Source organism: Piliocolobus tephrosceles, unplaced genomic scaffold (assembly GCF_002776525.5).
Source record: "Piliocolobus tephrosceles isolate RC106 unplaced genomic scaffold, ASM277652v3 unscaffolded_38653, whole genome shotgun sequence".
Lineage (NCBI taxonomy): Eukaryota > Metazoa > Chordata > Mammalia > Primates > Cercopithecidae > Piliocolobus > Piliocolobus tephrosceles.
The window spans coordinates 1-8364 of NW_022322813.1; the positions used below are offsets into that span (position 1 = coordinate 1).

Consider the following 8364-nt stretch of genomic DNA (forward strand, 5'->3'; position numbering starts at 1 on the left):
AGAAGAAAACCTAGGTGGTACCATTCAGGACATAGGCATGGGCAAGGACTTCATGTCTAAAACACCAAAAGCAACGGCAGCAAAAGCCAAAATTGACAAATGGGATCTCACTAAACTAAAGAGCTTCTGCACAGCAAAAGAAACTACCATCAGAGTGAATAGGCAACCTACAGAATGGGAGAAAATTTTTGCAATCTATTCATCTGACAAAGGGCTAATTTCCAGAATCTACAAAGAACTCAAACAAATATACAAGAAAAAAACAAACAACCCCATCAAAAAGTGGGGAAAGGATATGAACAGACATTTCTCAAAAGAAGACATTCATACAGCCAACAGACACATGAAAAACTGCTCATCATCACTGGCCATCAGAGAAATGCAAATCAAAACCACAATGAGATACCATCTCACACCAGTTACAATGGCAATCATTAAAAAGTCAGGAAACAACAGGTGCTGGAGAGGATGTGGAGAAATAGGAACACCTTTACACTGTTGGTGGGATTGTAAACTAGTTCAACCATTATGGAAAACAGTATGGCGATTCCTCAGGGATCTAGATCTAGATGTACCATATGACCCAGCCATCCCACTACTGGGTATATACCCAAAGGATTATAAATCATGCTGCTATAAAGACACATGCACACGTATGTTTATTGCGGCACTATTCACAATAGCAAAGTCTTGGAATCAACTCAAATGTCCATCTGTGACAGACTGGATTAAGAAAATGTGGCACATATACACCATGGAATATTATGCAGCCATAAAAAAGGATGAGTTTGCGTCCTTTGTAGGGACATGGATGCAGCTGGAAACCATCATTCTTAGCAAACTATCACAAGAACAGAAAACCAAACACCGCATGTTCTCACTCATAGGTGGGAACTGAACAATGAGCTCACTTGGACTCGGGAAGGGGAACATCACACACTGGGGCCTATCATGGGGAGGGGGAGGGGGGAGGGGTGCATTGGGAGTTATACCTGATATAAATGACGAATTGATGGGTGCTGATGAGTTGATGGGTGCAGCACACCAACATGGCACAAGTATACATATGTAACAAACCTGCACATTATGAACATGTACCCTAGAACTTAAAGTATAATAATAAAAAAAAATTAAAAAAATTAAAAAATTTAGAAAAAAAAGACCTAACATTTACTGAAGACGTTCTGTGTGTCGGGCTTGGCCACGTGATCTCATTTCATTCTTACAACAACTCTGTAAGAGAAATATTATCTCCCCTTTGCAAAACAGAGAGCATGGTTGGGGGGTTAAGTGACTTCCCAAGATCACAGGCTAGTTCGTGGGGTAAGATTCTTCCTTATCCACATGCTGTCAGGATCCAGACGAGATGTTTATCCTCCTACACCCCAGCTTGAATTCCGAGGAACCACTGAGCAGGCTTCAAATGTAGGTACAGTGAGCTGATTTGTCATAATAACAGCCAATATCCAAGAACGTACCACGTGCCAGGTAATGTACATAGAGTCTTTCATTTGCCAACTCAATAAGATATATATGTCTATAGCTTGATATTACAGGCTGGTCTTTGTTAGAAAAGAAATGATTTGGGGGCTGCTTGTCAATAAAAGGAAAACTTTTATAAACCCTACTGAGGACTTCCTTACCTTGACTATCTGCCTAAATAATATCTTTTTAACTCCCACATCAATAGCTTAATGCAGCCTTGAACTCCTGGGCTCAAGCAACCTACCTACCTCACCTTCCCAAGTAGTGGGGACTACAGGCAGGCACCACCATGCCCAGCTAAATTTTTTCTTTTTTTCGAAATGGGATCTAGCTATGTTGCCCAGGCTGGTCTTCCTGCAGCTTTGACCTCCAGGCCTCAAGTAATCCTCCCACCTTCAACTCCCAAAGTGGTGGGATTATTGATGTGAGCAACCACACTCTACCCATAGCTGTTCATAAAACTTCAGATGATAAGCAGTTTTAATGCCCAGAATTTAACTACATGGAGTATGTTTCCAGTTTCCTGCATTTTATAATCTCCGGGTAACACACCTCTCCCATTTTTGCTCTCGCAGTCCTTCTACCAGCTTTATAACTTAATTCCCTGTATTCAAGCTCTCTCTGTTTGAAATTTCTAAGGTGATTTCTGCTTTTTCTACTGAACACTTACTAATAAACCCCTTTTCCATTTCTTTTCTTTTGTAGATTTGTGTAAATGCCCAAGGTTTTATTATTCAGGTGCCTGTCTATCCTTTTTGCTAAGTTATTTAATCAATGTGACCTTTCTGATTTAAGGGGGTTTTTTTGTTTGTTTGTTTGTTTTTTTGTTTTTGAGATAGAGTCTCACTCTGTCACCCAGACTGGAGTGCATGTCGGCTCACTGCAACCTCTGCCTCTTGGGTTCAAGGGATTCTTATGTCTCAGCCTCCTAAGTAGCTGGGACTATAGGCACTAGTCACCATGCCCAGCTAATTTTTTGTATTTTTAGTAGAGATGGGGTTTTGCCATCTTTTTTTTTTTAATTGTTCAAATGTTTATTTTAATGCACAGTATGAGAAATGAACTTTTAAATCAACTGATTTGTATGGAAAATGACATGGCAAATAAATTAGACCTATGTTAAAGAGAAGGTCAGCTAAATAGCCAAACTTAAGGATACAATGGGCACCAATAAACAGATTCCACAGTCTTCTTTAAGAGACTACCTTTCAAACACAACTTTGCTAGAAACTGGTCCAAAGATCGACGGCATGTGGGAATGCTTAACAGGGGTGGTGATCAGGGACACGTTTCCTGGGTGCTGCTTTGATGATGTTGTCCACATGCAGAATCACCTCTGCTGCTTCAGCTGCACTCAGAAGAACCTGTCGCTTCACCTGAAAACTTTCTGTTATACCCAGGATAGCCATATCTCCAATGGTGCCTTCCCTCATATCCAGTCCAGCAGTGGTATTGCCTTCACTGTCAGCAGCCCTGAGCTGTGCCACCAGGTCTGCACTGTCATAGCCTGCATTGTCAGCTATGATGGTTGGCAACATTCTCAGTGCTTTAGCGTTAGACTCCATTGCAACAGCTTCTTTGGCTGGTGTTCTATTGGCAAGCTGTGTCACAGCATGAGCCATCAACATCTCAGAACAGCCTCCTCCATAAACTGTTCTAGAGTCCTTTACAGTTTGCGCAAGAACACAAAGAGCGTCATGCAAAGATCTTTCTGCTTCATCTAAAATTTGTTGAGTGGCACCACGCAAAACAATGGTACAAGCCTCACCAAGGGCAACCCCAGAAAAGTGAATGAGTTTGTCTTCTCCAATCATGACTTCCTCGATAAGTTTGCAACTTCCAAGCTTCACCAGTTCTGGGTGATCAAAGGTAGAGGCAATTTCACCACCTGTGACAAGAGCTAGGCGTTCTACACCAGCAAAATCTGCATGCTCAATAGCCATGACACCAGCAGCACCAAAAAGCTGTTCAGGATAATTATAAATTAATTGCCTGTTAATAAAGCAATTTATTCCATGCTTAAGAATACGTTCAACTTTCTCCTTCATTTTTTTCCTTTTCCGCATGTTCTATTTCTGCAACCTTTGCTGTAGAATCAACTCTTACCCGGGAACCAAATATCTTTATTTTGTCTGTATCCATACCAGTATTTGCAATAAGAATTTTAGCATTTTCAATTCGTTTTGGTTGATTTACTCCAATTTTTTTATCCAACAGAAAGCCTTCATCTAAATAGGAATCTGCCAAACTTCCTCCTAGCTTCTTGATAATATGAATTGCCTCGAGGTTGCCAGAGCCTTTCAGTCTGAGAACTGCTTCTACAGCTAACTTTGTAAAGTGGTCTTTGTGATGAGTAAGAAGTTTTGAGGATAATGTCGTGCCCGCAATATTCATTAAATCTTGACGGAATTTTACTTCATCGGAACCATGATCGACTGCAGAACTCAACAGCGCCTCTCTTGCAGCCTTTGTGGCTTCTCTCCAACCCGCTATGATGGTCTGTGGATGAATCTTTTTTGCAATTAAAGATTCTGCTTCCCTTAATAATTCTGCTGCTAAAACGGTAACAGAGGTAGTGCCATCACCAACTTCATCATCTTGAACCCTTGACATATCAACTAAAACTTTAGCTGCTGGATTGTCAACACCAATGTTTTTTAGAATAGTGGCACCATCATTGGTTACCACAAGAGAGGCATCTAGTCCACTGCTTAGAAGAATTTTGTCCATGCCTTTGGGTCCCAAGGTGCTCTTTACCAAGTCTCCAATGGCGATGGCACCAATAAAAGAAGTCAGGCGAGCTGTCTCTGCTCTCTCTTCATCAGCTCCTGCCTTGAAGATGTTAACAGGTGCAAGGGAAAGGGACGCCATAGTTCCGAGGAGTTCCGCACACAAGTGAATCCCCTCACAGCTCGTGCTCACGACCAGCAGACAGAAGGAAGCCAGAAGTCGGGTTTTGCCATCTTGACCAGGCTGGTCTCGAACTCCTGACCTCAGGTCATCCACCTGCCTTGGCTTCCCAAAGTGCTGGTATTACAGACATGAGCCACTGCACCTGGCCTTTTCTGGTTTTAACTTTTTGGTTATTATCGTTTCTTCCCACCACCCTCTCAACATTGACAGGTGAGAGTCGACACTTGCCGTTTATTGCTCTCCTCTGCTCTTAGATCCCTGTTACATTAAACTACAAAGCAGCTAAAGCACTAGACAACCCAATCCCTTCCTCTGGGACACTGCCACCTGGGAGCATCGCTGAATGTTTTGTTCTACTGGGTAGTTAGAAACAAGATCTGCAGGCCAGGTGCGGTGGCTCATGCCTGTAATCCCACACTTTGGGAGGCCCAGGCCAGCATATCACTTGAGGTCAGGAGTTTGAGACAAGCCTGGCCAACATGGTGAAACCCTGTCTTTATAAAAATACAAAAAAGTTACCTGAGTGTGGTAGCACATGCCTGTAATCCCAGTTACTTGGGAGGCTGAGTCAGGAGAACCACTTGAACCCAGGAGGCAGAGGTTGCAGTGAGCAAAGGTCATGCCATTGCACTCCAGCCTGGTGACAGAATGAGACTTAATCTCAAAAAAAACAAAAACAAAAACAAGATCTGCCACAGCGGGGCTCTGCCCCTATTGATGGGAACTATGCATAACTAATGAACAGGAAAATTAGTAGTAGAACGGCCTGATCCTTCTCAACATGCTTCTAATAACTTCCAATTTTCCCAGTCTAGATTTCCTTAGGTATCTTCTTTCCTTCCTAAATGATTACTCCAGACCTTCAAACCCAGGCATTTTTGAGTCTATATTTGCTCTTCCTTTCCTCCCCATCATATGGCACTTTGCTCTGCAGAGGATTAACCCAGCTTCTCAATTACATTAGATATACTTGATGTTTTGTTTTTTTGTTTTTTTTTTTTTTTTTTGACAGTGTCTTGCTCTGTCACCCAGGCTGGAGTGCAGTGGCATGATCTCAGCTCACTGCAACTTCCGCCTCCCAGGTTCAAGCGATTCTCCTGCCTCAGCCTCCCAAGTAGCTGGGATTACAGGTGTGCACCACCACGTCTGGCTAATTTTTGTATTTTTCATAGAGATGGGATTTCACCATGTTGCCCAAGCTGGTTTTGAATTCCTGGACTCAAGCTATCCACTCACCTCAGCCTCCAAAAGTGCTGTGATTACAGGTGTGAGTAAAATCCCAAGGTGCTGGGATTACACTGTGTCTGAACCACCATACACATTTGAAATAAGAATTGGCTTGGTCTCTAGTTGTGGATGCTGAGATGTCAGAGGTACCCAACAATCTGGCAGATTTAAGACTAGACTTTATCTTTTGGCATTGCAAATACCACATGGGATAGATACCAGATCTCTGTTTCAAAGCTGAGGTAATTGATGTTCAGAGGAGTTTACTACTTGTCCAAAGTTACATACAGTGTAGGGGGCAGAGCCAGGTCTGAACCCAGGTCTTTCTGTTGCCACAGCTCCTGCCAAACACTGCATTGACAGCTCCTGTCAATGTGGGAAAACATAAACGAAAGCACCGGATCTTAAATTCCAGAAAAACGCTATGGCAGCTACTCAGGAGACAGAGGCAAAAAAATCACTTGAACCCAGAAGGTGGAGGTTGCAGTGAGCCAAGATCATGCCCCTGCACACCAGCCTGGGCAACAGAGGAAGACTCTGTCACAAAAAAATAAAAAATAATCTGAATATCTTATGGACTTTAGTTAATAATAAGGTGTCAACACTGGTCCAATACTGTAACAAATGTACGCTACTGATATAAGATATTAGAAACATGGGAAACAGCACAAGATATATGGGAACTCTCTGTATTAACTTCATGACTTCTCTGTAAATCTATAACCATTCCTAAACCATTTTATGAAAAATAAAGTTCATTTGGCCGGGTGCAGCGGCTCATGCCTGTAATCCTAACACTTTAGGAGGTTGAGGCAGGTGGATCAGTTGAGTCCAGGAGTTCAAGACCAGCCTGGCCAATGTGGTGAAATCCCATCTCTACTAAAAATACAAAAATTAGCCAGGCATGGTGGTGCACACTTGTAGTCCCAGCTACTCAGGAGGTTGAGGAACAAGAATCGCTTGAACCCAGGAAGTGGAGGTTGAAGTGAGCTGAGATCCCACCACTGCACTCCAGCCTGAGCAACAGAGACTCTGGCTCAGAAAATAAAGAAAGTTCATTTAATTTACATTTTTGAGAAATTCCCTAGTTCCTCAAGCCAGATCTAATAGCCTGCTATGTGTTCATATAGCAATCTGGACTACTGGCTAAATGAATTAATTTATCACCTTATATAATTATGTTTGTGCATTTTGCTCACTGCTGTATCTTAGTGCAAGGTCAGGGCCTGGTTCTTGACAAGAGCTTAGTAATAGACATAGAGTAAGTGCAGCATCACAGAATAAAAGTTTGATGACAACAGGATTTCATCTGTTCTGTTCTCTATTGTATCCCTATCACCTAGATGATGTCTGGCACATGGTACACACTCAATCAGGGTAAATTCCTCCCCAGGTGGAGTCAAGGAATCTTTTTCCTAGTGATCCAGGGCTCTCCACCACCCTGGATCCCTTTGGGGTGGCCTGTCTGCTGAGGGTTGGGGCCACAGGCTTGTGGGAAGTGGGGATTGACTTCCCCGTTCCTGGCTGAGGCTCCACATCTTCCCTCTGCACTGGGCTCTGCAGAAAATTTTCAGCTGGGGCAACTTGCTGCTCAGTTAGCACCATTTACCAAAATGAGGGAAAGTAAGAAAGGGGCAAGGGGGAGGTGCAGTTTAAAGAAGATTTGTTAGACATCTAATTGACAAAAATCAAGTAGGAAATTGCATACATCTGTCTACAAATCAGGGGTGGCGTAAAGCTGTAGCTATAAACCTGGAATTCATCAACCTGTAGTTGGTGTCTGAAACCAAGAGAATGATGGGGCAGCCGCTGTGGGAAATAGCATAACGCTTCCTCAAAAGATTAAATGTGGAGCACAGGATCCAGCAATTCTACTTCTGGGTAATGTGGTCTATCCATACAATGGAATATTATTTGCCCTTAAAAAAGGACATTCTAACCCATGCTGCATGGACGGACCTTGAGGACATTATGCTAAAGGAAGTAAGCCAATCACAGAAGGACAAACACTGTATGATGCCATTTCTATGAGATCCCTATAGCAGTCAACTCATAGAGACAGATAGTAGAACGATGGTCGCCAGAGGCTAGGGGAGGAGGGAATGGGCAGTTGTTGTTTCACCGGGATGGAGCTTCTGTTTGGGAAGATGAAAAGGCTCTGGAAATAGATGGTAGTGATGGTTGCACAACAATGTAAACATATTTAATGCCACAGACTGTACAATTAAAAACAGTTAAAATGGCCAGGCACTGTGGCTCATGCCTGTAATCCCAGCACTTTGGGAGGCTGAGGCAGTGGATTGCCTGAACTGAGGAGTTCAAGCCCAGCCTGGGCAACATGGTGAAACCCCATCTCTACTAAAATACATGAAAAATTAACCGGGCCTAGTGGCAAGCACCTGTAGTCCCAGCTACTTGGGAGGCTGAGGCACGAGAATTGTGCTTGAACCCAGGAGGCAGAGGTCACAGTGACCTGTCATGTCCCTGCACTCCAACCTGGGCAACAGCTCGAGACTCTGTCTTCAAAAACAATTAACAGCTTAAGTAGGTAAATAAAGCCGCTGGGAAGCTCAAACAGGGTGGAGCTCACAGCAGCTCAAGGAAACCTGCCTGTCTCTGTAGACTCCGCCTCTGGGGACAGGGATCAGCTAAAGGAGCCGAAGCCTGTGCAGACGCGAACGACTCTGTCTGACAGCTTTGAAGAGAGCAGTGGATCTCCCAACACGGAGGTTGAGATCT

The 8364-nt window shown here is 43.4% G+C and overlaps 2 pseudogenes across 1 annotated transcript; one reads left to right on the forward strand and one right to left on the reverse strand.

The window, feature by feature from the left end:
- Positions 1-2500: 2500 nt before the first annotated feature.
- LOC113223097 lies at positions 2501-4429 on the reverse strand (annotated as a pseudogene). The gene has a single exon (XR_003308607.1). The product of XR_003308607.1 is annotated as a T-complex protein 1 subunit beta pseudogene (transcript).
- A 1002-nt stretch (positions 4430-5431) lies between these two features.
- LOC113223096 overlaps positions 5432-8364 on the forward strand; it is an 8262-nt pseudogene continuing 5329 nt past the window's right edge.